The sequence below is a fragment of the Hyperolius riggenbachi genome, chromosome 3, assembly GCF_040937935.1.
Source record: "Hyperolius riggenbachi isolate aHypRig1 chromosome 3, aHypRig1.pri, whole genome shotgun sequence".
Lineage (NCBI taxonomy): Eukaryota > Metazoa > Chordata > Amphibia > Anura > Hyperoliidae > Hyperolius > Hyperolius riggenbachi.
Genome location: NC_090648.1, coordinates 317,148,870 through 317,164,953, shown reverse-complemented (window position 1 = coordinate 317,164,953; position 16,084 = coordinate 317,148,870).

Below are 16,084 nucleotides of genomic sequence, written 5' to 3'. Positions count from 1 at the left end.
ATTCTGCAGATCACCATATAATCAGGCATAGCATCTGCATTATTGGTGATACTGCAGATCACCAATAATCAGAAATACTCTGTGTGCTGACACCAATCATTATAGAACGGCAGACCAAAAACAATGTGGACGCACTCCACAGCCGAATTGACGGATTAGCCACTTCGGTGGATAATTTCATCAGGGTGCTTGATGGCCAACAGACTCAGATCACCGCTTTGTCTGGGTCCATACAGGTCCTCCAAACAGCTGTGAATGCAGTGCGATCCCCTCCAGTTACAGACCTTCGAATGTCTGTACCTGAAAAGTTTTCTGGACATAGATCTGACTTTCAGAACTTTAGAAATCGAGTGCTGTCTTATTTTGAGTTAAGGCCTAACCTGTCGGGAACAGAAACTCAGAGAGTTACATTTATTAAGACCCTTTTATCAGGGGACTCACAAACATGGGCATGTAGTCTTCATGCAGAGCATGAGGCTTTATCATCAGTTCGGGAATTTTTTTAGGCTATAGCCATTATATATGATGACCCGGATATTGCTTCCACCGCTGAACGGAAGCTTAAGACTCTGCGTCAGGGTCGAGATCCGGTAGAGGTTTACGCAGCAGGGTTCAGGAAGTGGGCTGTATCAGCTAGATGGGGAACATATGCACTGTTAGACTGTTTTTTGTCAGGTTTATCTGATGCAGTTTCTGATTTGATGTTAGGACATCCTGAGCCCAAGTCCATTGACGAGGCAATCTCCTTGGCAGTACGGGTAGATCGCCGTTTATGCTATCAAAAGCAGACCCGGGGTGGAAATGCTGTAAGATATGTCTCCTACGCCTCCTCTCCACCTTCGTCACCTCCACCTGAGCCGATGCAAATCGGACACTCTAGATTGACGCAGGAAATCAGAAAGACTCTGTTTATACTGTGCAGAGGGTCATAAGGTTCAGAATTGTCCTAAAAAGTTGGGAAACGCTGCCGCCTAGGTGTAGTCAGAGGTAATACCCTAGGCGAGCAGTCTTTACCTCTAAACGATAATCGTCTGCTCCTTCCCTGCTCTATCACGTGGGAGGGTCAGACTGTCCTCACCGAAGCCTTCATAGACTCTGGTTTTGCGGCTAACTTCATAGATTATGATTTTGCAAGAACATTGGGGATCCCCTTGCTCCCTTTAAACCAACAGATTTTGGTCACTGCAGTAGATGACTCTCCTTTGCAGAGTAGACAACCTCTTTCTCAGACCCCTGTGTTGGTGTGTAATGTCGGGGTGCTACACAAAGAGAGTTTACAATTCCTTGTCCTGCATATGACAACCTCCACCATTATTCTAGGTATGCCATATTTACAACTTCACTCCCCTCAGATTGACTGGGCGTCAGGTCAGCTAAAGAGCTGGTCGGCCCATTGTCATCATCACTGTTTGGAGAAGGTAACCGTTTGTGCCACCAAGATTCAGGTTAAAGGTGTGCCAGTACAGTACGCGGAATTCGCTGATGTGTTCTGTCCCAAATCTACAGATAAACTCCCATCTCACCGTACCTTCGATTGTCCCATTGATTTAAGATCTGCTTGTATGCCTCCAAGGGGTCACCTTTATAATCTATCAGGACCTGAGAAAGTGGCAATGCAGGAGTACATCAAAGAAAATTTGGCCAAAGGCTTTATCCGCCCTTCCCGCTCACCAGCTGGGGCAGGATTCTTTTTCGTACAGAAAAAAGATGGAGGCCTCCGACCCTGCATTGACTACTGAGGTTTAAATAAGATTACAGTGAAAAATCGTTACCCATTTCCCTTGATTGACGATTTGTTCGCTCAGGTGACCAATGCCAAAATTTTCTCTAAATTTGATTTAAGAGGTGCATACAACCTGGTACGGATTAGAGATGGTGACGAATGGAAGACGGCGTTCAACACGCCCGATGGGCACTACGAGTATCTGGTTATGCCCTTCGGGTTGTGTAACACCCCTGCCGTCTTCCAGCAGTTGATAAATGAGTGTGAAAAAACACGGAAAAGCCGCCGCGTGTACTGACAGCAAGGCGGCTGGTTCCGCGTCCAGCGCCGCGGTTTGCATGCAGCAGCGTGAAGCTGGTGTGGCTGAGCCTGTTAGTTGACACAGGTTTAGGAATACGCACGCGCGCGCTGAAAGGCAGAACTTTTATGATGGTCAAGGGGGGATCAGCTGACCAGGCCGGTCAGCTGACCTCAGAGCTGGTAACCATTGGTTGATCACTTTAGGGTGGCGCCAGAGAGCACTGCTCTATATATGGTTACTGCTGGCCACTCTCAAATTGTCTGCCGTTGCGATCACTACGTGGAAGCACTCAGACCTTAGTCAGATCCAACAGTGTGTTTGAACTAGGAGGACCTGGGAATTCACACTGAGCCAGATTACTTGTGTTATTATTCTGTTATACTTCAGACTAGTTCCAGGGTGTAGAGACCACGGACCTCACATCCAAGACTAGGGAACTTGTGTTATCATTCTGTTATACTTCAGACTAGTTCCAGGGTGTAGAGACCACGGACCTCACACCCAAGACTAGGCATTGTTTGATATTTGTTATGACCTGTTGCTTTCCTGACTATCCCTCTGCTTTCTGATTCGGTACCACGCATATCTGATATCACGTTGCCAAACCCTGCCTGACTTGGATACCGAATCGGCCTTCTGTCTTTGTACTTTATCTGTCCATGGGCTTGATTCACAAAGCGGTGATAACTCAGTTATCACGCCTAAAAGACTTTAGGCGTGATAACCTTTGCACCACTGAGTTATCACCGATTTTTGCTCTAACTCGCGCGAAGTTTCGACAGTTAAGACAGAATTCACTCTATGCCAAGTTAGAAAAGTGCCTCCTTTTTGGGGTATATTATTTCTACGTCTGGTCTTTCCATGGATCCAGAAAAAGTCTCTGCTGTTTTGGAGTGGCCTCAGCCTGTAGGTTTGAAGGCACTCCAAAGATTCTTGGGCTTTGCCACTTACTACAGGAGATTCATCAAGGGGTACTCCTCAGTAGTTTCACCCCTCACCAGTCTTACCAAGAAAGGGGCTGACACTTACCACTGGTCAGCAGAGGCATATTCTGCTTTTTCTACCCTGAAAAAAACTGTTCTGTTCTGCACATATTTTGAGACATGGGGATGTCACCTTCCCCTTTATAGTGTAGGTCGATGCCTCAGGGGTTGGGGTTGGGGCTGTAATGTCTCAACGCTCTGGTTTGCAGGGCAAACTTCACCCGTGCGCCTACTTTTCTTGTATGTTCTCTCCAGCAGAGAAAAACTACGTTATTGGCAACCGAGAGCTTTTGGCCATTAAACTAGCTTTTGAGGAGTGGCGACATCGGCTGGAAGGGGCAGAGCATACTATCACAGTTTATATGGACCATAAGAACTTGGAGTACATAGAGGGGGCCAAAAGACGTAGTCCTCGTCAGGCCCGTTGGTCTTTATTCTTTTCAAGATTCAGATTTGTTATAACGTATACACCAGGTAGTAAGAACGTCAAAGCTGCCGCCTTATCTAGGTGTTTCAAGCCCGAGACAGTGCAGCCTTCAACCCCTGAAACCATCCTACCTCAGAAAGTAGTCCTGGCAGCTACTGAGACCTGGAAAGACTGGACGGCTACTTTGAGTCCTTTTCAACAGGATGTTCCAGAGGGGAAGCCTGAGGGAATTATATTTGTACCACTACCTTTCCGCCTACAACTCTTACAACTGTTCCATTCCCATAAGAATGCGGGGCATCCTGGGGCTGCCAGAACTCAGGATTTGTTAGCTAGATGCGCTTGGTGGCCTACGCTAGCAACAGATTGTAAGGAGTTTGTAAGGGAGTGTGCAGTTTGTGCTAGAAGCAAACCCTCTCACCAGGCACCTGTGGGTACACTACAACCCTTACCAGTGCCAAGTGAACCATGGACTCATTTGTCAATGGATTTTGTAGGAGAACTCCCCAGGTCTGAGGGCAAGACAGTCATTTAGGTGGTAGTAGATAGGTTCAGTAAGATGGTTCATTTTGTTCCTTTGAAAGGACTCCCATCGGCCCAGGAGTGGGCTGATCTCTTCATCCAGCACGTTTTCTGGCTGCATGGCATTCCGGAGAATGTGGTATCAGATTGGGGAGTCCAGTTTGTGTCAAAAGTTTGTAAAGCCTTTTGCCATCAGCTGGATATGGATCTTTCATTTTCATCAGGCTACCACCCACAGACCGATGGTCAGACCGAGAGAGTTAACCAGTCCCTTGAGCAGTTTCTCAGATGTTATGTGGCAGATGCACAGTCCGATTGGGTGAAGTTTTTGCCCTTTGCGGAGTTTGCACATAACAATCTGAAGAGTTCCTCTTCCGGATTTTCCCCATTTCAGGTGGTTTCGGGAAGATCTCCCAAGTTTGCCCCGTTACCTGTGGCATCTACCCTATTTCCGGCCTTGGAGGATTGGCAGAGGGCATTGAGGGAGATTTGGGGAATGGTTAAGAGGAATTTGGGGAAAGCCTTCCAGACTCAGAAGAAACAGGCAGATAAAAGGCGGTCTGTAGAGTGGAAGTTTTCTCCAGGGGACATGGTGTGGGTATCTACTCGGCATTTAGCTTTAAAACAGCCATCACCCAAACTAGGAACTAGGACCTAGAATTATAGGACCATACCCAGTGACCAGAAGGATTAATAATGTCACTTATGCGATTGATCTCCCAGCCAGCGTGAGAGGTGTGAGATCATTCTATGTGTCTCTGTTAAAGCCGGCAGTGCATGTGGATTCCTCTCCCCCCCGTGATGGTCGACGACCAACCTGAGTATGAGATCGAGAGGATTCTAGATTCTTGCTTAGTGCAAAATTCTGTGCAGTATCTGGTCCACTGGAAGGGGTATGGTCTGGAGGAGAGAACCTGGGTGCCGGATTGTCGCATGCATGCTGAAGAATTAAAGAAAGAGTTTCATGATTTACACCCTGGGAAGCCGGGTGGGAAGTGTCCAGAGTCCACTCCTCAGGTGGGGGATACTGTAATGAATAGCGGAGATACCGCCGCATGGGCAAGCGGCAGGGCGGCTATCTCCACGTTCCAGCCGGCGGCCTCTGCCACGCAGCAGCATGTCACTGGTTCGCCTGGGCCTTCTAGTGCACACAGATCGAGAGCTATGCGCGCGCCAGGCGACAGGACCTTTATGTTAGCAGAAGGGGAATCAGCTGATCTTGCCGATCAGCTGTCCCAGCTAGGCTCTGGATTGGCTGAGTGGCTGGGGCGGCGCTGCGGAGCGCTGTAGGTATATATAGGACTTGCCTGTTAGTTGCAAGTTGTCTGCCGTTGCGAATACATACGTGTGAGCGCTCAGACCTCAGTCACATCTTACAGTGTGTTAGAACCAGCCGGAGCTGGGAATTCACACTTAGTCAGATTACGCTGATAACTTCTATTGTATTATTGTATTGTGTATGTAATAGACTAGTTCCCAGGTGTTGAGACCAAGGACCTCACACCTAAAACTAGGAGATTGCTGTTTTGCTACTGTTATTTACTACACTAGTTCCCAGGTGTTGAGACCAAGGACCTCACACCTAAGACTAGGAGATTGCTGTTTTGCTACTATTATCTTCTAGACTAGTTCCCAGGTGTTGAGACCAAGGACCTCACACCTAAGACTAGGAGATTGCTATTTTGCTATTGTTATACTAGACTAGTTCCCAGGTGTTGAGACCTAGGACCTCACACCTAAGACTAGGATTGAGAGATACTGTTTCCCGTTATGATCTCTGGCTTTCCTGACCACTCTCCTGTTTACTGATTCGGTACCTTTGCCTATCTGTCTACCTGTTGCCAACCTTGCCTGTACCCGGATACCGAATCAGTCTTCTGCCTCTGTACTTTGTCTGCTCGTGTGTTGCCGACCTGGCCTGTCTGACCCCTCTGGCTGTCACTCATTCCTTGGGTGATCAGTCTTACTGTACTACCTGTGACACTAACTTTCCAGGTGTCCATTAGCTGTAAGGGCTACCTGCTCCTCAGGAAGTCCCTCTTGCAGTTCAGTCAGTGGGCTCTACCCTATAGGAGTCCACTGGCTGCAGTACAGTCTGATTCCCAGTCCATCAGGGAATCCTTGGCTGCAGTACAGTCTGATTCCCAATCCATCAGGGAATCCTTGGCTGCAGTAAAGTCTGTACCTCCTCCTCTTAAGGAGGTCAGCTCCAGCACAGTCAGTGGCCACCTGCCCCTCAGGGGTCCAATGGCTGTAGTGCAGTCCAATTCCCTGCTCTTCAGGGAATCCTTGGCTGCAGTAGTGTCTGTATCTCCCGCTCCTCGGGAGATAACTTTTCCTTACTGTCGCACCAAACACTTTACCACATTAGGTGTCCTGTGTCAAGCTATACTCGTATTATTGGTGATTCTGCAGATCACCATATAATCAGGTATAGCATCTCTATTATTGGTGATACTGCAGATCACCAATAATCAGAAATACTCTGTGTGCTGACACCAATCGTTACAGTACAGTATCTTTGTGTGCAGCATCTTGCAAAGATTTTTATCTGATGGGGAGTTCAGCTCAATAGAATAGACTGTGTAGAGTATGGCTCTCATAATACAAGGAAGGGGGTAAAATTGGTCTGTGATCTTTAATTTTTCAAAGACTTTTATCTGATTTGTGTACCTAGCTTTAGCTTTGTCTAGAGTTGGGCCGAACCTCCGATTTTAGGTTCGCGAACGTCCGCGGAAGGTTCGGTTCGCGTTAAAGTTCGCGAACCGCATTAGACTTCAATGGGGATGCGAACTTTGATTAAAAAAAAAAATTATGCTGGCCACAAAAGTGATGGAAAAGATGTTTCAAGGGGTCTAACACCTGGAGGGGGGCATGGCGGAGTGGGATACACGCCAAAAGTCCCCGGGAAAAATCTGGATTTGACGCAAAGCAGCGTTTTAAGGGCAGAAATCACATTGAATGCTAAATGACAGGCCTAAAGTGCTTTAAAACATCTTGCATGTGTATACATCAATCAGGTAGTGTAATTAAGGTACTGCTTCACACTGACACACCAAACTCACTGTGTAACGCACAGCAAACAGCTGTTTGTGTAGTGACGGCAGTGGCGGGTTCACTGAACAGGAATACAGTGGTGGGTTCACAGAACAGGTATGCAGTGGCAGGTTCACTGAACAGGTATACAGTGGCGGGTTCACTGAACACAACAGGTATGCAGTGGCGGGTTCACAGAACAGGTATGCAGTGGCAGGTTCACTGAACAGGTATACAGTGGCGGGTTCACTGAACAGAACAGGTATACAGTGGCGGGTTCACTGAACAGAACAGGTATACAGTGGCGGGTTCACAGAACAGGTATGCAGTGGTGGGTTCACAGAACAGGTATGCAGTGGCAGGTTCACTGAACAGGTATGCAGTGGTGGGTTCACAGAACAGGTATGCAGTGGTGGGTTCACAGTACAGGTATGCAGTGGTGGGTTCTCAGAACAGGTATGCAGTGGCAGGTTCACTGAACAGGTATGCAGTGGCGGGTTCACAGAACAGGTATGCAGTGGTGGGTTCACAGAACAGGTATGCAGTGGTGGGTTCACAGAACAGGTATGCAGTGGTGGGTTCACAGAACAGGTATGCAGTGGCAGGTTCACTGAACAGAACAGGTATGCAGCCAGGAACAAGCTAAGCCTAACTAATCTTTCCCTATGAGAGACAGTCTGCAGCAGCTCGCCCTACTCTCACTAACGCAGGCACACGAGTGAGCATAATGGCCGCCGCTGCATGCCTTCTATAAGGGGGGGGGGGAGTGGCTCCAGGGGCTAGTGTAGCCTAATTGGCTACACTGAGCCTGCTGACTGTGATGTAGAGGGTCAAAGTTGACCCTCATGGTGCATTATGGGGCGAACCGAACTTCCTCAAAAGTTCGCCTGCGGGACACGAACGCGAACCACTGAAGTTCGCATGGAACCGTTCGCAGGCGAACCGTTCGGCCCAACTCTAGCTATGTCACGTAAACTAGACTTTTATTGGATTGCATTTTTTTTTTTTTTTTACCAGAACATTTTTTATGCATTTTAATGAGAGAAGAGGACAAAATAAAAAGCACATTATTTCTCAGTTTTTACCAGTTCCACTTTAAAAATGAAAAGGTGTAGATAAAAACCACACATTTTGTTTGGCTATTTCTCCCAATAAGCTCAAAACTTAAATTATGCTCATGTTACAATTTATGGTGATGATATTTTATTTCTGAAAAAAAAGGTTGGTTTTTGTTACAGTGTGTACTTTTCACTTTGCACTGAGAACATAAAAACATTTTAATGGTAAAATGTAGGGAGAAAATTAATCTAATTGGCTCAGGGAACATATATTCCCTTTCACCAATTAGTGCTGCAGCAGATAGTGTCGGGATCATTCACAGCTGTGCTTCAGCTACAAGACGTATATACACGTTCTTGTGGCTTGTAGTCACAGACGAAATAGATATACTGTAGCTGAGGCTAAAGTGGTTAAATAAGCAAGAAAGATATCCCATGATGCATCACTTCTGAATAAGCAGATCATCTCTTTATGCCCCTAAAATCCAGATACATATGGAGAACCTCTGATTTATAGTGTGCCTAGAGCCTTTAAATTCTACAGAGCCATACTAATCCAAAATGCATACAGCCATGTCAGAGCTTCTGGCATGTATTAATATGGCTTAAGGGCTAGTCCACACTAGGTCCGGAAACGTATCCGTGGCTGCGTTTTTCAGCCCTGATGAAAAACGGAGTCCCGGATACTAATGTTAAAAATAGCAGCCGTCCTCACCCAATAAAAAAACTGATCCGTCTGCGTTTGCAGGGACCCGTTTTCAAAACCTGAACGGAAGGTCCAGAATTGCTGCATTTTTACGGACCACGGATACACGGATGGGTAGTGAAAAGCAATGGGAAAACGCAACTCCATCTCCACAGGCAAAGTAGCACCAAAAACTGATGAAAAACGGATAGCCTGAACTTTATTATTGGCCCAAAAAATCCTCCCACTACCTTCCTAATGATAGAGACGTTTTCTGTCTGTTTTTTGGGGTAAAAAAACTGAACGGAAGCTGATGCAAAACTGATGCACCTTTTATGAAAACGGATCAGTTTGCGGTCTGGAGGTACTTTCCCTGATATTCCCCTGATCCCGGACTGCAGCGTCCGTCCTGCAACCGTGCCTAGTGTGGACCTAGCCTTAATACATAAGAGCAGAGCCGCCTTTGGGCACAGGCGCTACAAGCAATTCGCCTAGAGCGCCATCCAGTTCAAGAGCGCAATTTGGTGTCATTAATGCTCCCTTGGCGTGGCCCCTTTAAGCCGCGGGAGCTCATTGGTATTATCTGCCGGCTGCTGCTCTTCTTCGTGCCGCATAATTAGCCAAGTGGCAACACAGGGGGAAGAATAATGGCTAGCCCAGCTGCAGGGAGAAGCCCTGCCCCCCCCCCCCCCCATAGTAGGACAGCAGGAACAGAGAACACAGCGTGGATACTGATGGCACAGAGCAGACGGGAGTTCCGTTGCTCCGCCCAGGGGGAAGGACGTGGCACACATTACACTAGAGCATCAGAGAGCTGCCTGCTCTATAGCTGATTGTGTCCCCGCCCCCTCGCATTCCCGGGTAATTTGAAAGTGTCAGGCATCAGTGAGGACTTGCCCAGATGCCAGCACATGGCTGTCTGAGGGACAGAGCTGCACCAAGGGGAGCATGATGTCAGGAAGTGGGGAGAGATCAGCTGCGTCCTGCTGTGTGCTCCATCTGGCTGGCTATCATCTGCATGCTGATGACAATGATTGCAGCTGTAGTGACAGGAACAGAGAAGCACTGTAGAAGGTATATGCACTGGTTACATAAACTGGCGCTGTTGTGATAGCTGGCTGGATTGGTTTTAGTGCAGTAATTTTTAGTGCTTTATCATGCCTCTATCCATCTTCAGAGGAGCTCACAATCTTATCCCTACCTAGTCATAATCTTTTGGCCTGTCATATTATTAATATGTATTTATATAGCACTGACATCTTCTGCAGCACATTACAGAGTACATAGTCATGTCACTGACTGTCCTCAGAGGAGCTCACTATATAATCCTACCATAGTCATAGTCTAATGGCCTGTCATATTATTAATATGTACTTATATAGCACTTATATCTTCTGCAGCACTTTCAGAGTACATAGTCATGTCACTGACTGTCCTCAGAGGAGCTCACTATATAATCCTACCATAGTCATTACGGTATATAGCACTTATATCTTCTGCAGCACTTTACAGAGTACATAGTCATGTCACTGACTGTGGTGAAACCGTGACGCATTACAATTATTTTCTGGTGAAACTGTGACCCATTACGATTATTTTCTGGTAAAACGCTGACGCATTACGATTATTTTCTGTTGAAATGCTGCTGCGTGACGATTATTTTCTGGTGAAATTACGATTATTTTCTGGTGAAATGCTGCTGCATTATGATTACTTTCTGGTGGAATTACGATTATTTTCTGATGAAATGCTGCATTACGCTTATTTTCTGGTGAAAGTACGATTATTTTCTGGTGAAATTATGAATATTTTCTGGTGAAATGCTGCTGCATGACAATTATTTTCTGGTAAAATTATGATTATTTTCTGGTGAAATGCTGCTGCATTACGATTACTTTCTGGTAAAATGTTGACGCATTGGGGGGGGGGGGGGGGGGGGGAGCACCACAGGTTTTCTAGCCTGGAGTAACAAAATGGCTAGAGGCGCCCCTGCATCAGAGGATTGGTCACCACTTAGGCTGCCTCAAAGGAAGTGAGTATTATTATTTCTCTCTACAGGCTCATTTAAATATTCCCTAGAGTTCCACTTTAAAAATAAGAGGAGAAAAAAAGAGAAGATACACACCACTCAAAGAGCTGTATACATAACAGAAAAGACTATCCGAAATAGAGTTTCCTTCTTTTTATCATGTTAATAAAGTTGGCGCTGACGGTGACTACACTTGGCTGCCATAACTGTGCTAGTGCAGCCTGTGTGAGTGAGAATGTTTTTGATATTTCAGTCATGATGTAAGATGTATTAAGTTCCTAAGTGTCAGTACTCTTACCGTGCAGCTCTGGCTTCTGGCTTTGAATTCCATGAGAGACACTTTCAGCATGTAGTTATTAGTAAATTCTGCCCATGTTTGCCTGTGTGAGTTCCAATGATGTGCCAAAACATATTGCTGAAATACCTGACCCAGCTAAGCAGAACTGACCAAACTGGCGCTGCAGTGATAACATTTGTACTGGTTGGACTCGATGGACGTGTGTCTTTTTTCAACCAAAATAACTATGTAACTATGTAACATTGGATTGTATATTTTTGGGGGGACAGAGGACTGACATGAATGGTTCTATGTATTATATATAGCCCTGTGTCATGTTGGTGCTATTACGGATATGAGAAATAAATATGTTGATGTATTCCCATGATTTCATTTTTACTCATTTATAATTCTTTTTGTACAGGCTATAATAATTTATGACAACTACATTAAGATGTGCAATGTTAAGAAAAACAGATGTTGCCTTTTCTGGAGGCGAATTTGGTGGTTCGATGAGAATTAAAGTCCACTGCTCAGCTGGAGCCAGCAGGTGTGTGTTTAGAGTATCGAGGCAAAGCCAATACGTGAAGAATGAGTGCAGATTCAGCATCTTTGCCACGACATCCGTCCATCCAGTGTGTTAGCTCGGTCAGCATTCGTGTGACTGAGCTGAGGAGTGACCTATAAAGTGAGTCGAAACAGCTTTCCTGTTGTGCCTGTGAGCAGCTGCTAAAGTATTTAATCAGAAACAAATATGATTCTTTACTATTATAGTCTGAATTTCCTGAGTAACAGCTGTACGTTAACATGATGGTGCAAGTGGCACTTTTCATTCAGACTATTTACGATCATACATGATAGCATCTCTTTTTCACAATAATCTCTTTGGCTGCTTAAAATGCCAGGGCACATTGTATGGGCTCAGATGAACTTTTATGATATCATAATCTCATTTTTTACTGCACATATCTAGTATTCACATAACCAAATTATGAATGGATAACATGTAGGGAGTCCTGAAATAAATTAATTCTCATCTGGGGCAGCACGGTGGCGTAGTGGTTAGCTCTCTCGCCTTGCAGCGCTGGGTCCCTGGTTCGAATCCCAGCCAGGGCACTATCTGCAAAGAGTTTGTATGTTTTCTCCGTGTCTGCGTGGGTTTCCTCCGGGCACTCCGGTTTCCTCCCACATTCCAAAAACATACGGATAAATTAATTGGCTCCCCCTAAAATTGGCCCTAGACTACAGTACTTACACTGCATAATATAGACATATGGCAATGGTAGAGATTAGATTGTGAGCTCCTTTGAGGGACAGTTAGTGACAAGATAGATATATATATATATATACATTGTACAGCGCTGCGTAATATGTCGGCACTATATAAATACTAAATAATAATAATAATAATCTGTTTGTGGTTTACAGTACTTTTTTTGTTTAAATAGAATATAAAATAGACACAGCAGTACTATATTGCTAACCTTTGGCATCTTCGCCAGCCTGTTCTTATTGGAGCTGCATTGCTCTTACTTATGTCTTTTGCCCTTAGGACATAAGTAAGTTATATTTTTCTGGCTTCTTTGACTAAGGATAGTGAATACCGGAGCCGGGCCGAGGCAGAGGTGAGAGAGGCTCCAGCCTCAGGGCGCAGTGTAGGAGGGGGCACACAATTCACTCAGCTATCATTACCCTATTGTGTTTGAAGCAGAGAGAAATAAGAAAAGGGGATACATGGCAGTGATTGTAAGCCAGATAACTAGAGATTAAAGTGTTGGGGGGGGGGGGTTTGAGGGCCCTGGGGTGCCTCTTAGTCTATGTGCGATGGTTGGGGTGGGAGGGATGGAGGGGCGTACTATGGTGTCTCAGCCTTGGGTGCTGGGGGATCTTGTCCCGGCTCTGGTGAATACAATGCTATAAAAAAAATCAGATGCTTTCCTATGGAGAGGGAAGGCTTAGGGTCCTAAAGAGCCTTCCCTTTCCTCTCATGGTCCCCGCATTCCAGCACTGTCCCCCTTTAGCTGTTTTCAACCAACTGGTCGAAAACAACTTTGTCAGCCGCTAAGAGCTCTTGGAAATACTCATGTTTCCGAATGCTCCTGAAGATGGGCCACTGCATACAGTGCATGCGCAAGTACTCTCTCATGCCTGCACAGTACGAAGTCGCCCGTCGCCAGGAGCACTTGGGGAAACAAGTGCTGTCAAAGTCTCCCATGGCAGCTGATTTGAATGAGGGTGACAGCGTTAGACCGCAGGGACCATGAGAGGAGAGAAAAGGGTCTGCATTGGTAAGTATCTGATTTTTCTTTTTAAAATCTTTACAGATTTACTTTAATGGAGCTGTTTCTCAAGAGGGGAGGTTAGACATAGAAGAAGGGGATTGCTGCACATGAAAGAAGAAAGAGTATGGAAGAAGGAGTTGGTAAAGCACTGGCTCATGATGATGTCAGAAGGCTGTCTTTTCAGCACCCTTTGTGCCTGAAGGTAGTAGTGGTAATGAACAGGTTTTTGTGAAGGTATTTTGCTTTATCCGAGGTGAAAGAGTAACAATGCTATCTGACTCTTTCACAAAAGCCAACTACACGCAAAGAAAATACCAACTTTTTCATTTACAACCAAAAAGATTTTTTTAAAAATAATACATAATATTTTCATTTGCATTCTAGGGTCCACACCAGTAATCGTCTTTATCTGTGATCCTGATGCACATTTCTTGAAGTCCACTGGTGTCACATATTGCAGCTGCACAGTGAACATTTTAAAGCTTTCCTAGAACAAGCTTTATCCCTAATCTTAACAATGGACTAACAACTTCAGCATTCCTACATCAAACCGGCTCTAACCCAATAACTAAGAGCACCCACCCTGCCTGCACTGAAAACCACCATCTCTCCCCAGCAGAGACATGCAGGCTTATCAGTAGGGATGATCAATGAGATGCAAATATTTCCAAAATTATACAAATTTGTATGCAAATATATTCAGCTTGAAAAAGGACTAATCAATTTAAACCTGGGTTTAAATTGATTGGTCTATTTTCAAACTGCTTACATTTGCATTGATTTGCATCAACTCAGAAGAATTTGCATATCTGTGATCATCCCTACTTCTAAGTGCTTCTTTCACATCTGTTAACTGAAAGGCTGGGGTCAATGTAGTGAATGATTTAAGGGGACAGGATGGGTTGGGATAGGGGCAATTTTCTGACGTATCTGACCACATTAACATAACGTACTATGGTCCTTATTCAATTCACTTTTTCTTCTAAGCTTTCTCCTAAGTGATATGTTTACACCTTATCAATAACATGCTTTTTAATCCACCAGCAAGCACCAATATACTCAGAATACATTTTGACGGCATATTTTCAACTACGTTTTGGTATACAATTGCACCCAGCTGAAAAGTTATTTTAAACAAAAGATAGAAAAAAAATTATCTCCTAGGAGAAAATTTAGAAGAAAAAGTGAATTGCATAAGGACCTATAAGCATGATGCTCTAACTAGCGGTAATATTGTCATCCGGAGACAGCACTGACAATATTACCAGTACTACCGCCAGCATTGTACAGCGAGTTAACGAGTTACGTTGTTAGCGCACCCATGTTACTTGAGTACTGCAGGTCGCACTTATAGCATAACTTGCGGTACACTGCTGGCGGTGATATTGCCGTGTGCTGTCTCCGCACAGCGCTATTACCACTGGTTAGTGCATCAGGCCCTATGTCTGGTACCCAAAAACAACAATAACGGGATAACCTGGACTACCCAGTAAAAGAAAAGGTAATACTTTTCATATGTGTATTCCAGAGTGTATGGGTGAAATTAACACATATTGTAGAAAACTACTTGTTGTAGGAATAAAAGTCCACCCTGTGTTGATTATTGGAACTTCCCTTTCAAACCATGAGAAACCATTCCAGGTTTAAACATCTTCTTGGTTTATCTCTTGCCAAAATGAGCTAATTCAACAATCCCTGACAAAATACGTCTTGCTCAGATCACCCAGATGAAAAATGTACCAAACACAATTTGAAAATGAGATGCCTGCATGTGGAAGTAACAAATTGTCACTCTCAATGTAAACACGTATGTAAAACAGAAATTCTATCCCAGGAGGGAAGCCTCCAGTGCCTGCCTTCCTTCAATTACATGCCAGTCCCAGATAGGTTTTCTCAGGAAATGGCACATATGAGGAATTTACTTTAGTCCCAGATCTTCTGACCTTTCCTTCAGAAGATTTTGAAGGATAAAAACCTGGAAAAGCTAGACACAAACTACTAACACACCAGGAAGAGGAAGTTGCCAGACTTGCCAGTGAAGTAACACACTAGCTGGGGAAATCAAGGCGCTTTCTGTAAAGCTAAAATAAACATAAGAACATATCAGCTTCAGTGACTCACAATGTGTAATTTAGCATGTATAAGAAAAAGACCAGTTTATAGTAAAATTCACACTTAACAATATTGACTCATCAGGGCATATTTTCTATGAGCCATGAGAGTGGCTTTAGCACTTGGGGCTGCACTATGCAATGCTTCATAAAGCAATCTCTAGTCCATTCACCACAAAACACAGATTTCCTTATGAAAAGTGATGTAAAGTTCAGTTTGAATCTTTCCGATTTCTGCTCCCCATTTCTGTGTTAGAAGGCATCATGTAATAGCAATGATTTCTTATACTTTTCTCTGAACATCTGCAGTAAAATCCAGCTGCAAATTTTCACATTATTATCTTATAGGTAACAACAACTGGCTGGACTTCGGTAACAGAGGTACTTGCAAAGTGGCTCTAAGGATGTCAATAAATATGTAAAAAATAATATTAATCCTTTGCAGGTTTGCCATGTAGACCCATAGTTTTACTGTCATGGTTTCTGCCTAATTTCCCTGTTACTGCTGTTATGCATACTACACTCCAAGGCCCATATGCAATTCACTTTCTCCTAGGAGATCATTTTTCATATTCTGTTTAAAATCACTTTTCAGTACTTTGCAATTAAACTGATAGAATGCAATGTCTTGACCTGCACGATTTTTACAG